A 16,296-nucleotide genomic window follows, 5' to 3' on the forward strand; every position below is an offset into this window, starting at 1 on the left:
TTTCAAGGAGAGACAAGGAGGGATAGAACCCTGGAAGGAGGAAGTGACTGTAGCCCTTTGTAAGTGAGGAAATCTTTTAGATGGTGAGGAGATGAGATGTTAGTAAATGGAGCCAAAGGTAAGCTTGTGTGCTTCTTTCTGGAGGTCATGGGCTGCTGCTAGGGCTCTGAGGCATGGGGGTCAGCCCCTGATGGTGAGGTTGGATAAATAGGCCACTAGTGCAAATGTGGGACCATATTTCTGACCCAGAGCGCCCAGACTTTTTCCCTATTTCTCATGTACATAGAGGGTGAAGGGTCGGGAATGGTCAGGGAGATGCAGGGCAGATGCCTGGAGGAGGGCCTTTTTAAGGATTGTAAAGGGCTTCCCTGCCGCTGAGGGTAGGGGTTCATCTTGGGGGCCCTTGGCCAGATTATATAGTGAGGAGGGAGAAATTCCAGGCCCTGAAGTACTCAGCTAAACTCAAGAAGGAGAGTATGTCATTTTTGGTCTTTGGTGTAGGTATAGACACAACAAGCTGTTTTCTGTCTACTGTAATGGCCTTTTTCCCTTAAGAGACAGAGAACCCTAGATATGATGGGATCTCTTTACATGCTATTTGGCCCTTTTGTGGAGAGGCCCAATATCCCTCTAAAGCCAAGAAATTAAGTAGGAGAACTGTGTCATCTGTTGAGTGCCCTTTAGACGGGCTAGAAGAATTTGTAGAAGTTTTCAAGAGGTGCAGACAGCAGGATTGCATCGGAGCAAGAAGAAAGCCTGGACATAAGTGATGTCTACCCATTTTTTGAATGCTCACAGTAATTGTAGAGATCCCTTAGAATGGTGGGATCCAGAGACCCAAAAAGGGGCCATCAGCTTTGGTTGTCTAAGGGATAAGTGGGCCAGGCCTGGGTGCTGTATTTGATCCAAGAGGCATTGTAGGGGAGAGTCAACTGGCAGAGAGGACACATTAGCCATGTAAGGAGGAGGGAAAAGGATGCAGAGAAGGAGGAAACTGATTTATTGGCAAAAGGGGTGTCCCCGCTAGAGCCAAAAAATCAGGAGTGCCTAAGTGGCAGGTTCGAGCTGCAGAGATTGGTCATCACTGAATCCCGACAGTCGAAGCTCACATCCTGGATGGAGACAGAGCCATAGGAGACTTGGCCAAGGGTTTTTGGGACTCCTCCTGCAGAGGCTGGAGACTCCCAAGACCGGAAAGAGGGGAAGAGGGCAAGAGAGAGGAAAGGTGAGGGTAAGCATCTCTCTAGTGGCTGAGTCTTAAAGGTGAGAGGACTAGGACTTTCAAATCTGCCCAAGGAAGGAGTCCCTGAGGGTCACCGTAGCCTTAAAGGCTGTGGTGTGGTGCTTTCCTCCCCATATGTGGGCAAAGAGATTTGCCGGATGATAATCAACATATTGCAAGAGGGTGGATTCGGGGCACTGGGGGTGAAAAGATTGGAAGTCAGAGACCAAGGGTTGTCCAAGGAGGTGTGGACAAGGTGGACTATCTTGAAATCCCTGAGGAAGGAAAGTCTAGGTTAGTTGTCAACAATGTCTAATGGTGGGATCTGTCCAGGTAAAGGCAAAAATATCTTGTGATTCAGGGACAAGGGGAATGAAGAAGAAAGCATTAAATCTATGACCAAGAAGTGGGTATCAGTGTGGGGGATCTGAGACAGCAGGGTGTATGGGTTTGGAACCAAAGGATTTATGGGCCTAACAGAGGTGTTGATGAGTTGTAGGTCCTGAACTAAGCAATAGGACCCATTGGGCTTTTCTAACGCTAGTATGGGAGTATTGGAAGAAAAATGAGCAGGACGGAGGTACCCCTTGCTAAGAAGATCCTGAATAATAGGTTGTAGGCCCAGAAGAGCTTTTGTGGACCGAGGGTATTGAACCTGATTGGGGAAGGTGTTAGGATCTTTACTGGTGGGCAGGAAACAGTGGAGCGGGTGTGGGTATCCCATACAATCGGGTCAACCAGGTTCAAGGTAAGGGGTCCTTTTTAGTAAGGTGTTTCATGTCAGCCTCACAAGTGGAGCAGAATGGCCATTCTTCTGCTGAAAGTGCCAGAAAAGATGAACAGGCCAATTCTGGGGCCTGTCTGAACCAGGAGACTGGATGCTGATTGTTGTATTAAATTTAGAGAGAATATCTTAGCTGAGTAAAGGAACTGGACATTGGGGCATAATTAGGAATGTCTGAGAGAATGGGAAGTTGTCTATGGAATAGAATAATAGGGGAGTCTTTTTTGGATAGATGGTCTTTCATCTGACCCTAACAATAGGAGAGGTGGATGGCACTGTTTGCCCCCAGAATTCTGTCAGGAGTGAGAAGGTAGCCCAGGTGTCAAGGAGAAATTCAACCTTGCACCCATCCACCTGAATCCACACCTTGGGTTCCTGTCTTTTTATGGCCAGAGACAAGGACCCAAGGCTCTGTAAACCTTTGATGGCCATGCCCAGAAGGTCGAAGGGTTCTCTAGCCATAGGCCTCCTATGGGATCTAGGACATTCAGAGCCCCAATGACCTTGTTGTTGACATTTAGGGCATGGGGTATGAGAAGTGCATGGTGGGAGGCATGCCCTGGCCCAATGTCCCTCCTTGCCACACTTTAAGCAGGTGCCTGGGGGGGGGGGGTTGACCTGTGGTGATGGGTGGCGACCCGAGGAAGCACCCTGCAAGGCCTGGGCGAGCATCTGAAATTTCTCACTCTGGGGGGTGGCAGGGGCTTTTTCAAGCTTTTTTAGTTTGGCCCGGATGTCGGGGCAGCTCTGCAAGAGGAAATATGTCATAAGGACATAATGGCCATCTGGGGTTTCGGGATCTAGGTTACTGCAGAAGGGCTTTCATAAGCTGATCCAGAAATTCTGATGGGGTCTATTGTAATTTTTGGAAATTGATGGCCTTACATGCTGCTTTTTTGAGCCCAGCAATAATACATGCAAAGAATCGGTCCCTACTCTGTATACCAGCTTGTATATCTGAGGCAGCAAGTGGCCCTGGAAGGTGACTTGGATTAACTTGGTGAGTTTCATCTGCATGGACTCTGGCAAGTTCCCAGACTCTGGTACGCTCCTCAAGAAGGAGAGTATTAGCCAGTAACATATAAGTGAGGCTATAAGCCTGGTGGACCCTTTGAAACTCACTTATGTAAGTGATGGGATCTGTGGTGATTGAGCCCATCCTTCGCTCGAGTTGCATGAGGTCATTCATAGAGAATGGGACATGTACCCAGATAATGCCCTCAGGTCCAGCAACCTCTCTTAAGGGGGCCATGGTTTGTGGGACTAGGGAGCGGGACCTAGTCTGGGGGGGGGGGACTATAGGTGTCAGCTGAGTCAGGGGGAACCTGAGGGGCTGGACAGAGCCAAAGGGGGAGGTCGGTAGGGAGGCGGTTCATCTGCCAGATAGGTCGTGGTGAGAATGAAGAAGAGAAAAGGCCTCAACGTAGGGGATCTCCTTCCACTCTTTTGAGTGCTCGCAGAAGTTAAACAGATCTCTCAGAATTACGGCATCTAGGGATCCTCCTGGGGGCCATTGATTTTGATGGTCCAGTTGATAGTAAGGCCAATCTTGTGTGCAGAATTTAATAAGGGGGAGTCTGCAGGGAGGGAAGAAGATAAGGGGGAGTCTGCAGGGAGGGAAGAAGAGGCCCTCATACAAGGGTGATGAGAGAGAGAGAGAGAGAGAGAGAGAGAGAGAGAGAGAGAGAGAGAAAGTGCCTATTCTTCCACCCCTCAGGACCTCCCACTCATGAACAGGTTCCAGAGAGTCCACCATAACCATGAAGGTCGTGGTGGGGTGCGTTCTCTCCTCCAGATTTGGCATCAGAGGTTTGCCAAATGATCATGGTTAAAGCCCCTGCATATAGCCCATCTGAAGTTGGATACCTGATAGGGGGAACTCACCTACTGAAGAGCTGGTGTTGTGTGAGTAGTAACAGCGCTCGAAAGAGTGGACAAGGATGGCAAGCCTTGAGAGAGTGGGCCCTCCAGCAGCAAGGAATTCCCCCACCAGATTTTGGCACCAAAGAAAAAACAAACAAGGGTCGTCATCGGAGAAAATGCCCATTTATTGAGGAAGAACTCTGCATATTTATTGAGCCGGGGGTGGTTTGACAGTTATGACAGTTAATGTTGGGAGTCACATCGACTCCAAAGTCTAACTTCCCCATCCCCCAAGAAGAGCCGTCCAATGGTGAGTCCCGCTGACTCACATGATCCTTACACACCAATCAGAAAGCATCCTGTGCCAACTGTCAAACCATTAAACTGTTAAACTGTCATAAATGTCAAACCACCCCTGGCTCTATAAATATGCAGAGCTATTCCTCAATAAACGGGCATTTTCTCCGACGACAAGACAGCCTTGTTCATTCTTTCAGGTACCATTATTTTTTCTCTTATACAAAGATCTGTGAGTGCTTCTCCTGGATTTATTTACCAGACTATGTTTGCTCAGATTTTAGTTTGCTCCATGATTCATCCTAGAAGGCAATAGCATCAGTGGTAACACAAGATTTTAAGATTCATTTCTATATCTTAGAAAGATCAACACAGCCCCTTCAGAATTACGACCTAGATAGGTTTCACCACGACCTATCTGGCAGAGGCCTGGGTGTCAGTCTGCCCATCAACAGAGAGAAGCACAGATGCATGTCTCTGTCCTATCCTGACTTTCTGACTGTTTGGAACTGGCATGGCTTAGGGAATCACTGTAAAAAGAGAGATTTACTTACATTAAAGAGTAAAAACTAAACATACAGGCTTTTTAAGCTTCAGTTTCTGCCCATTCTTAACTTACTCTGACACATGAAAATGTAGAACATTTTAACCCTGACACAGAGAGCCTCTGTGTGCCCAGAAAAGTGTAGGCAGCCCAGGGTATACTGGACACACCAAGGAGTAGAACTTTGAGCACTTCACCCTGAAAACCAGGGGTTGAAAAAAGTTGTTTTAAAATTAAAAAAATATATAACTTTGGTTGTTATTTGGCGTGTGTGTGTGTGTGTATGTGTGTGTATACATATGGTAAGAAGTGCACATTCTAATTTGATATGGGCAGAAAGTGACATTTTTGCCTTTAACTCTGTCTTTGGTACATGTTATGCATGTAGTTTGACTAGTTAGTTATGACAGTGTAGTACACACTGATTGGGGAATTAAAGACATCAAGATATACACTTAGAAGTTAAGCTCAGGGGCTAGGGATTTTAGCTCAGTGATAGAGTGCTTGCCTAGCACGTGCAGAGCCCTGGGTTCAATCCTCAGCACCACATATAAATAAATAAATAAAATAAAGTTATCGTGTCCAACTACAACTAAAAAATAAATACTAACAAAAAGAAGTAAAGCTCAGAAATTTGTTAAAAGCATTTGCTATTAAAACACTTGTGTTAAATATAAAACACACTAGAAATGCATACATAAGCGCTACATGCAGTTATGGTTTATATTTTTATAAGCTATATATGGTATGTGCACTGTAGTGCCCATTACGTAAAAAGATGGGGAAAATATTTCTGAAAATATAAATTGCTTAATTTTCTGAAAAATTACTGAAGTTTATTTAGCCAGTTCTGCCTTTTATCATAATAGGAAAGCCAAGGGCTGTTCCTATTAGGATAATCATTTTGCTTTCTAAGGTATTTCAACACTCTCCCCTGATCTGAGTCATCTGAAAATCACTCCAATATATTCATAAGCTGATCAATTTCTAAATATTATTTGTAACTACCTGTAGAAGCCTTCCAATATTTCTGATCCAGTAGTTATGTTTTCAAGTGTCTCTAGTAATATGGACATCTTCCATTCATAATGAGATGCACTTGTGATCCAGCCTAGCTGGAGTACTTAATCCCCAACACCCAGCAACATTCACACAAAAGATGCCCAGCTTAGAACCACCAAAGCTTTGCAAAGCTCTAATTATAATTACTTGCCAAAATATCCCCAACAGAGAATGAAATTATGCAAAGCTAAACCAAATTCAAACAAAAATATGTGCGCTTTCAAACTAGGTAAAGCAGGAAGTTATTAGGTGTCTGCAAAAGGAGGAGCTATTTCAGCTTATGCATTTGACCAAAATGGCAGTGCATGTTGGGGGGAATATCTATATTTCCTGTCCCTCAAACCCTACTATAGCAATAATTTCTTTTCCCCTAAAACCTTATATTATAGCTTCTCCCATAAGAAAAAAAAAGAAAGAAAATATTGAATAAGTTTTGCAATACTTTGGATCCTAAGTGTCCCCCACAAGATCATGTGTTAAAGGCTTGGTCCTCACTGTAGTGCTATTGGGTGATGATGGATCCTAGAAGAGGTGAGGCCTAGTGGGAGGTCTCCAGGTCACTGGAGGCTCACCCTTGAAGGGAGAGTGTTTGCCCAGCCCCCTACTCTAACCCTCTCTTTCCCATCACAGCAATCAAATTTTGCTTTCACACCCTTCTACCAGGATGTGTCACCTTGCTACAAGCTCAGGGCTACAGGCCAAAACCATGCACTGAAATTATCCTCTGTCTTCATAACCCTTTCTATTTCAGGGGTTTTCTTGGTATTTGCTGACATGATGGGAAGCTGACTAATGCACCTACTACCTCCGCTCTCCCTAGTCCTCAATACTGTGTTTAAAAGGGCATCCAAGTCATGTGCCCTGCTTACTGCTTTCCAGTGCTCTGCACTTGAACTGGAGGTTTCCTAGTTGCCTTCCTCAGCCTTGGCTTCAGGGCCTAGTGCTCCTTCCTTGGGGCCATCCCAGAGGCTTCCAAGTCTTCACCCTCACACCCAGGCATCCAATCTACCTCTTAGATGCATCCTCTCCTCTCGGTATTTCTGGCATTCTGCCTGTGTTAGTGAAGAATGCAACAACAAAGCATCACAGATCTAAGGCTTAAACCTCAGAAATGCATGGTTGCTCAGTGCTGGGGGCTGCAAGCCCAGGCCAGCGAATGATCAGGGATTGCACCTCCTGCAGGAGAGGGACAGGGACAGTCAGCTCCAGGTGGGCCTGTAGTCACAGTGCTCCGACTCTCATTGGTATGCTTCCTGTGTCTATATACTATGGTTCCCCTGTTGTCTGTGACCTAATCCCATCTTATTACAAGGACACTGGTCATGGGGGATCAGGCCCACCATAATGATTTTGATTTACCTCTATATCAAAATTTACTAATAAAATATGGCCACATGAATCTTCCTAATGTAGCGCTGACCCATTTTTCTCCTTTGAGAGGGGAATATGGTTAACCTCAAAGGTCTTCCTTGACTTACAAATTAAGAGCAAATACCTGACCCTGGTCTCAATAGTCCTCACCCCTACAGGACTCTACACATAGGAACTGGGTGACCTAAATATCAAACCCGAACATTTGTACTTGTTCCAATCTTCATCAGCCCACATCCTCCCCAATACACTGGTATCACACCTCCTGTCATTTTAACCAATGGCTGGTCTCACTCCTCAGTTCAGACTCCTGTCCCATCCAGTCTGACCCTCTTCTAGACTGGGCTTATGACCTCCTATAATGAGCCCTTTCTTACTTTTTGTAATTATTCTCTCTGCATTAGTAATGTCCTCTATAAGGCTAACCTTTTCAGAATCCCTGTCCATTCTACCAGCTCATTACTAATTGAATGATTTTTTTAAGAAAAGTAAGTTTCTTGAACCACTGCTCTGATTTGACATCTTTTAGCTGCCTTAGACATGGCAGGTATCCTATAAATGTTATGAAAATCTAAAGATGGTCTAGTCAACACTTAAGAGCCAACTGGCAAGATGATTGCTATTTATTTCAACATTTACCATGTTACAAAATGGGACTTTAGTAAGGAGAAAGTGAAGTACAACAAGGATACTGCATAATGACTCGAAAAGGCAAGAAAAATACATGGCTCAATGGCATCATTGTATTATTTAAGCATCTTGAATTTTGCTTAGAACATAAATAATGTGGAACACTCCCGTGACTTCCTCAGCTACGCTGGCAAAGAGACTTCAGAAAGACTGGATGCTGTCTGCTAAGGAACGTCCAGCAAAGTTGGGCTGAGGTGAAACTTAAGTGAGGAGGTTGAGCTTCTCAGAGGCCTCATAGTGCTCTGGTGTGGGTGAATCCAGTCCATCCCGCATGTGGAGGTACAGGCTAGTTGATTGGCGACCCGCCACCGACGAGCCACAACTAAGCGCTATGGAGACCCAGGAGCAGCATAAAGAAATGAAACTTCGGATTCTTTGAGGAGGTGCCATCGAAGCCTACATGGGCCAGTGGACTGAGATCTGAAGTAGGAACTTAGGAAAGACAAACCCAACCCACCCTTCCCATCGGACACCCCGGCAAGGAGACCGATGTCCACCATGGCAGAGAACTGATGTCATCAGAGTTCAGTGGATGGGATCGCTTTGCAGTGAAATTGGCTATATCAGGTGTGTGAACCTCACCCCACCATATCCATACAGCTGGGAAATCTCAAAAATCTCTCCCCAGATCTCTGTGTGCATGATTATCGGACCGACTGAAACAGGAGGGGCACGTGACCTCCAACTCCCCCCCCCCCACCAGCAGGGACAGCCGAGGCCTTTTTCACCAGCTCCCGAGGGCATGGCTACCAGAGGGAATCAGGCAAAATAAGCTGACGGCCCCCAGCCCCCGCGCTCCACAACCTTGGGGTCTGGGTGAATGGCAAACAGAGAGAGTGCCCAGTCATTCAAGAGAACAGGGCATCCAGGGGGCTGCAGGCCCAGAGTGTAGCTAGATCTGTGGGGAATGGCACTTGTGAGTGCGGCCTGGCTGGCAAGAGAAGCGGGGTGAGGGATGGAGACCAGGAACGGCCCTGGGTGACCAGGATTGGAGAGCCACCCAGTTGAGGAAGATGAGCCACCTCACAGGGATTGTTTCCTGCATATAGAAGGCAGAAGCTTGGCCCAGAAGGCACAGCTCCACCTACTGGAAGAAAAGATAATAGAACTCTAAGACTGCATTTATCTTTCTTTTTCTTTTCAATTTTTGTGTTTCCCTTTTCTTTAATTCTACCTATTTTCTCTCTCTCTTTCTCTTTAGTGACTTCTTCCTTCCCCTTCCCCTACATTTCCTCCCAAGCATTACGACTTCTATCATGTGTAATTTACTAAATGCATATAGGTGAATGTTCCCAGGCTGTCTGCAGTGCTCCCAAGTCCCTAGCTACCACAAAATACTCCGGTCCATTCTCCTGTTAATAACCCCCTTCAGTAGAGCAATCTTCTAAGGTAGCTAAGATATACTAATCCCTATACTATCACATACCTGACCTAAACATAAAGTCCTAAGACCAAACCAAAGATCGTTATATGCCATCAGAATCCATATGCCTTTTATGAAATGAATTAATTTGCTTTAAATTACAATAAAACCCACCATCTCTAATCATAGTCTCCCATCACAAAGGAGAGATCCTGGAGATATACAAAACCAAAACAAATTTATAGGAGAAAATAGTAACACAGCAGTCAAACAGAGCTGGAAAGTAACATGAGCATCATGAAAAAAAAAGGAAAAAAAGGATTACAAACAATGCAGAACAGCTTAAATTTACAAGAGAACCTAGAGGCATCAGAAAAATGGTCATATAAAGAACTCAAGGCATACCTGACACAGATGGAATGGAATCTTAAATAGGTCATTAGAAAGCTAATGCAAACAATGAAAGAACACTTCAACAATGAATTACATAAACAAATTTAAGAAGCAAAAGAACAACTCTACTGGGAGATAGAGATTATAAAAAATCAAACAATAATCCTAGAAATGAAGGACACTATAAACCAAATGAAAAACTCAAATGAGAGTATTACCAGTAGAGTAGATCAAGTAGAAGTCAGAACATCAGACAATGAAGACAAAATATATCATCTAAATAAGAGTCTAGTAAACTCAGAAAGGCTGGTAAGAAACCATGAGCAAAACATTAAAGAGATATGGGATATCATAAGAAAACCAAACTTAAGAGTCACTGGGATAGAGGAAGGAATACAGGTCCAAACCAAAGGAATGAGCAATCTGTTGAATGAAATAATTTTAGAAAACTTTCCAGACATGAAAAATGAAATGAATGTCCAAATCCTAGAAGCCTACAGGATGCCAAACATACAAAACCAAAATAGACCAACTCCAAGACACATTATTATGAATATATCCAACATACAGAACAAGGAGAGAATATTAAAAGCTACAAGAGAAAGGAGGCAGATTACATTCAGGGGTAAACCAATTAGGTTAATGGCTGTTTTTCATCACAGATGCTGAAAGCGAGAAGATCCTGGAACAACATATTTCAAACATTGAAAGATAATGGGTATGAACCAGTAGTACAAACCATATATCAATAGTAACCCTAAACATTAATGGCTTAAACTCACCAATAATGTGACATAGGCTGGTGACCTGGATTTAAAAAAAAAAAAAAAAAGCAGATCCAACAATATGCTGCCTTCAGGAGGCTCATCTGATAGGAAAAGACATACACAGGCTGACTATGAAAGGTTGGGAAAAATCATACCACTCACATGGTCCTCAGAAGCAAGTAGGGATGGCCATCCTCATATCGAATAAAATCGACTTCAAGCCTAAGAAAATCAAAATGGATAAAGAAGGACAGTATATACTGTTAAAGGGAAACATTCACCAGCAACACATAACAATTATCAATATTTATGCACTAAACAATGGTGCTGCTGTGTTCATAAAACAAACTCTCCTCAAGTTCAAGAGACAAATAGAACACAACACAATAATTATGGGGGACTTCAACACACCTCTCTCACCATTGGACAGATCTTCCAAACAAAAGTTGAATAAAGAAACTATATAACTCAATAATACAACTAATAACCTAGACTTAACTGACATAAATAGAATATATCAACCATCATCAAGCGGATATACTTTTTCTTCAGCAGCACATGGATCCTTCACAAAAACAGACCATATATTATGCCATAGGGCAACTCTTAGAAATGATTTTTTTTAAAAAATATTTTTTTAAAGAGAGAGAGAGAGAATTTTTTAATATTTATTTTTTAGTTTTTTGGCAGACACAGCATCTTTGTTTGTATGTGGAGCTGAGGATCAAACCCAGGCCACACACATGCCAGGAGAGCACACTACCGCTTGAGTCACATCCACAGCCCAACTCTTAGAAATTATAAAGGAGTGGAGATAATACCCTGCATCTTATCTGATCACAATGGGATGAAACTAGAAATCAACGATAAAAGAAGATAGGAAAAAATCCTACATCACTTGGAGAATGAACAATATGGTACTGAATAATCAATGGGTTACAGAAGACATAAAGGAGGAAATCAAAAAATTCTTAGAGATAAATGTAAACACAGACACAATATATCAGAATCTATGGGACATGATGAAAGCAGTTTTAAGAGGGAAATTCATTGCTTGGAGTTTATTCCTCAAAAAAAGGAAAAACCAACAAATAAGTGATTCACACTTCATCTCAAAACCCTAGAAAAAGAAGAGAAAAACAACAGCAAATGTAGTAGAAGGCAAGAAATAATTAAAATCAGAGCTGAAATCAATGAAATTGAAACAAAAGAAACAATTTAAAAATTTGACAAAACTAAAAGTTGATTCTTTGAAAAAATAAATAAGATTGACAGACTCTTAGCCATGCTAATGAAGAGAAGAAGGCAGAGATCTCAAATTACTAGCATATGGGATGAAAAAGGCAATATCACAACAGATACTACATAAATACAGAAGATAATTAGAAATTATTTTGAAACCTTATATTCCAATAAAATAGAAGATAGTGAAGACATTGATAAATTTCTTAATTCATATGATTTGCCCAGACTGAGTCAGGAGGATACACACAACCTAAACAGACCAATATCAATGGAAGAAATAAAAGAAGCCATCAAAAGACTACCAACCAAGAAAAGCCCAGGACCTGATGGGTACTCAGCAGAGTTTACAAAACCTTTAAAGAAGAACTAATACCAATACTTTTCAAGCTATTTCAGGAAATAGAAAAAGAGGGAGCTCTTCCAAATTCATTCTACAAGGTCAACATCACCCTGATTCTGAAACCAGACAGACACTTCAAAGAAAGAAACTACACACCAATATCTCTAATGAACATAGATGCAAAAATCCTCAATAAAATTCTGGCAAATCGGATGCAAAAACATATCAAAAAGATTGTGCACCATGATCAAGTAGGATTCATCCCTGGGATGCAAGGCTGGTTCAATATACAGAAATCAATAAATGTTATTCACCACATCAATAGACTTAAAGATAAGAACCATATGATCATCTCGATAGACACAGAAAAAGCATGCGACAAAGTACAGCATCCCTTTATGTTCAAAACACTAGAAAAACTAAGGATAACAGGAACTTACCTCAACTTTGTAAAAGCTATCTATGCTAAGTCTCAGGCTAGCATCATTCTGAATGGAGAAAAATTGAAGGCATTCCCTCTAAAATCTGGAACAAGATAGGGATGCCCTCTCTCACCACTTCTGTTCAACATAGTTCTCAAAACACTGGCCAGAGCAATTAGATGAAAGGAATTAAATGCATAAAGATAGGAAAAGAAGAACTTAAATTAGCACTATTTGCAAGTGACATGATCCTATACTTAGCAGACGCAAAAGGTTCTACCAAGAAACTTCTAGAGCTAGTAAATGAATTCAGCAAAGTGGCAGGACATAAACACAACATGCATAAATCAAAGGCATCATGTATATCAGTAACATATCCTCTGAAATGGAAATGAGGACAACCACACCAACAAATGGTGCTGGGAAATTTGAAAATCCATATGCAACAAAATAAAATTAAATCCCTTTCTCTTACCATGCTCAAAAGATAACTTAAAATGGATCAAGGAGCTAGGAATCAAACCAGAGACTCTGCATCTAATAGAAGGAAAATTTGGCCCTAATCTCCATCTTGTGGGGTCGGGCTCCAAATTCCTTAATAGGACACGTATAGCAGAAGAGTTAAAATCAAGAATCAACAAATCGGACATATTCAAACGAAAAAGTTTTTTCTCAGCCAGAGAAATAATAAGTGAGGTAAATAGGGAGCCTACATCCTGGGAACAAATTTTTACCCCTCACACTTCAGATAGAGCACTAATCTCCAGAGTATATAAAGAACTCAAAAAGTTAAACAACAACAAAAAAATTAATAACCCAATCAACAAATGGGCCAAAGATCTAAAGAGACACTTCATAGAGGAAGATATACAATCAATCAACAAGTACTCAAAAAAGTGCTCACCATGTCTAGCTATCAGAGAAATGCAAATTAAAACCACTCTAAGATACCATCTCACTCCAGTAAGAATGGCAGCCATTATGAAGTCAAACAACAACAAGTGCTGGCGAGGATGTGGGGAAAAGGGTACACTCATACATTGCTGGTGGGACTGCAAATTGGTGCAGCCAATTTGGAAAGCAATATGGAGATTCTTTGGAAAGCTGGGAATGGAACCACCATTCAACCCAGCTATTCCCCTTCTCAGACTATTCCCTAAAGGACTAAAAAAGAGCATACTACAGGGATACAGCTACATCAACGTTCATAGCAGCACAATTCACAATAGCTAGAGTGTGCAAACAACCTAGATGCCCTTCAATAGATAAATGGATAAAAAAAAATGTGGCATATATCCACAATGGAGTATTACTCTGCACTAAAAAATAACAAAATCATGGCATTTGCATGGAAATGGATGGCATTAGAGCAGATTATGCTAAGTGAATTTAGCCAATCCCTAAAAATCAAATGCCAAATATCTTCTTTCATATAAGGGGGGAGACTCAAAACAGAGCAGGGAGGAAGAGCATGAGAAGAATATTACCATTATGCAGGGCTGACAGGTGGGAGGGAATGGAAGAGAGAAGTGGAATTGCGCGGAATATGGAAGGAGACCATCATTGTCATACAAAATTACATATAAGAGGATGTGAGGAGGAAGGGGAAAAAAGAGAGAGACACAGAAATGAGTTACAGTTGGGTGGGGTAGAAAGAGATGATGGGAGGGGAAAGGGAGGGGAGGGGGAGAGGAGGGTACAGGAAGGGCAGTAGAATACAACAGACACTAGCATGGCAGTATGTATAAACGTGGGTGTATACCCAATGTGATCCTGCAATCTGTACATGTGGTAAAAATAAGAATTCATACCCCATTTGAATCAAATGTAGAATATATATATATATATATATATATATATATATATATATGCCAAAATCATTGTAATATTTTGATCAACCAATAAAAAAAATAATACAATTAACTCCAACAGCTCTGTTATGAAAAAAATTAATTTATATTCATTTGATTTTATGTTACATATATCTATGGAAAGAAAAAATATGATAACAGTTTCTTATTATGCAATTAAAAATCATGGTGTAAATTATCTGGTGTGCTATTCTATTCAAAGGTCTCAGAGATAATTATAGGCTTCTGAATCAACACAGTGAACAGCTCAAACTACACAACAGTAAAATATTATCCAAAGTGCATTTATTATAGCTTTTTACCAACCCATGCAATTCAGATATTACGTCATGCATTCTACTGTGATTTGATAAGTAAATTGAATGCCTTTTCCCCATATAGCCAACCATATAAATAACACATACATAAGAATAACTAGAGCAATAAAGTAAAAAGTCAATGATGAAGCACATGCAGAATGTTAAAGATAAAATTTTTTTAGCTTTTAAGGAAACAACCCAAAGCCCTCAGAAAGGCAGCACACCTGAGACCATATATTGTCCCTACAATATCACTGAGCTCATATCTTCAATGTTCTCTCTGTCCCCTACACCTTTACAATTTAAGACCTATCTACACATTTCTTAGGAGATATCAAAATTTCTGATACCACTCTGACTTAAAAAATGCTTGATGTGGCTTGGAGATACTTTGGAAACATAGCAGTGTAGAACAGCATCCTAAAATTGATAATAAATGTAACTGTCCAGAGAATAATTTTATCCTAAACTGAGTTTTTTTCCCCATCAAGTCTCTCACAGTTGAAGTCCTCTTATGTACCAAAAAATAAATTAACTCCAAAAAGATTGTCAATCATTCTTCTCCATATAATTTTTGGTAATTTATAGTTCACATTTCTTTCACCTAACATTTCTATCTTTGTTTTGAATTTCACATTCTGGATTAAATTAGAATCTAATGGGCAACACACAAGTACACACCTGGTAACCATCATGATTGTCCTCACCACCATCGACATCATCATCATTATACACCGTCACCCTCAGTCATCATCTGTATCTTCACCATCCTAATGATCAGTGTGGGCACTGTTGTGTCAAAGGAAAATTAAACCAAAGATAATCCTACATCTCCTTTGCTAGTACCTGAATTTGGAGTATCTCTAGCCCCTCCAAAAAAGAGATATACTCTATGTGTATTGATGCACTGTAGTCCTCCTTTGCTACTATTATTTATTGATTGGAGGAGTAGTGTGTGCCAGAATATATTCAAATCCACCAAATTTCCCTGTCTGTACAGTTAAGCAAGGCCATGACTTCGAGTAGACAAAATAAAAGTTGGTCTAAAGCTAAAAGCACTTAAATCCAATGAAAATGGTTTGACTATTGTGCCACTGATGACAACAAGCCCTGAAACCCTTTATTGAAAATTTTGAAACGCATGATGAAAATGGTCTGAATTCTGAGTCACTCATAATCATTGAATCTATGGAAGATTTTTTGCAAGTGAATAAAAAATTTGAATGTATTTAAGTTCCAGGAAAAAAGAGTCAGTGTAGAAAAAATCCAAATTTTTTGTTGCATTAATCATGAGTAACCTTGTCATTTGAGTCCCTGTTAAGTGTTCTCCTACTTGTATGTAAAACTATCATAAAATGTACTCACAAGAAAGGACACTAGTTATATTATTGCTTTACTTGGGAAATCCTAAGGATTTGTTTTTATTTGTACTTTTATTCCTGGCTATTATAACAATCACAATCATTACTCATGCTTATTAGTTTTTATATACAGTTTAAAGCCATTCCCTTAACTAACTTAGTGCTTAAATAAAAGATAAGGAAACTGGGGTATAAATACTTTGAATGATGAAAGGAAAACCTTACAAAAAGTAAGATATGCATCATAGCTACTGAATCTAATTCCAAGACCCTGTTTAAAGCTTGCAGATTTCCCCATGCTAACTCCCAATTATAATTTTCATAGGTTTTATTATTTTTTAAATGTTATTTCTATTTCTAAAAGATGAAAATTAAGACTTCCAGGTTTCCTTCCAGCATATA

This window comes from Marmota flaviventris (genome assembly GCF_047511675.1).
Source record: "Marmota flaviventris isolate mMarFla1 chromosome 10 unlocalized genomic scaffold, mMarFla1.hap1 SUPER_10_unloc_1, whole genome shotgun sequence".
Lineage (NCBI taxonomy): Eukaryota > Metazoa > Chordata > Mammalia > Rodentia > Sciuridae > Marmota > Marmota flaviventris.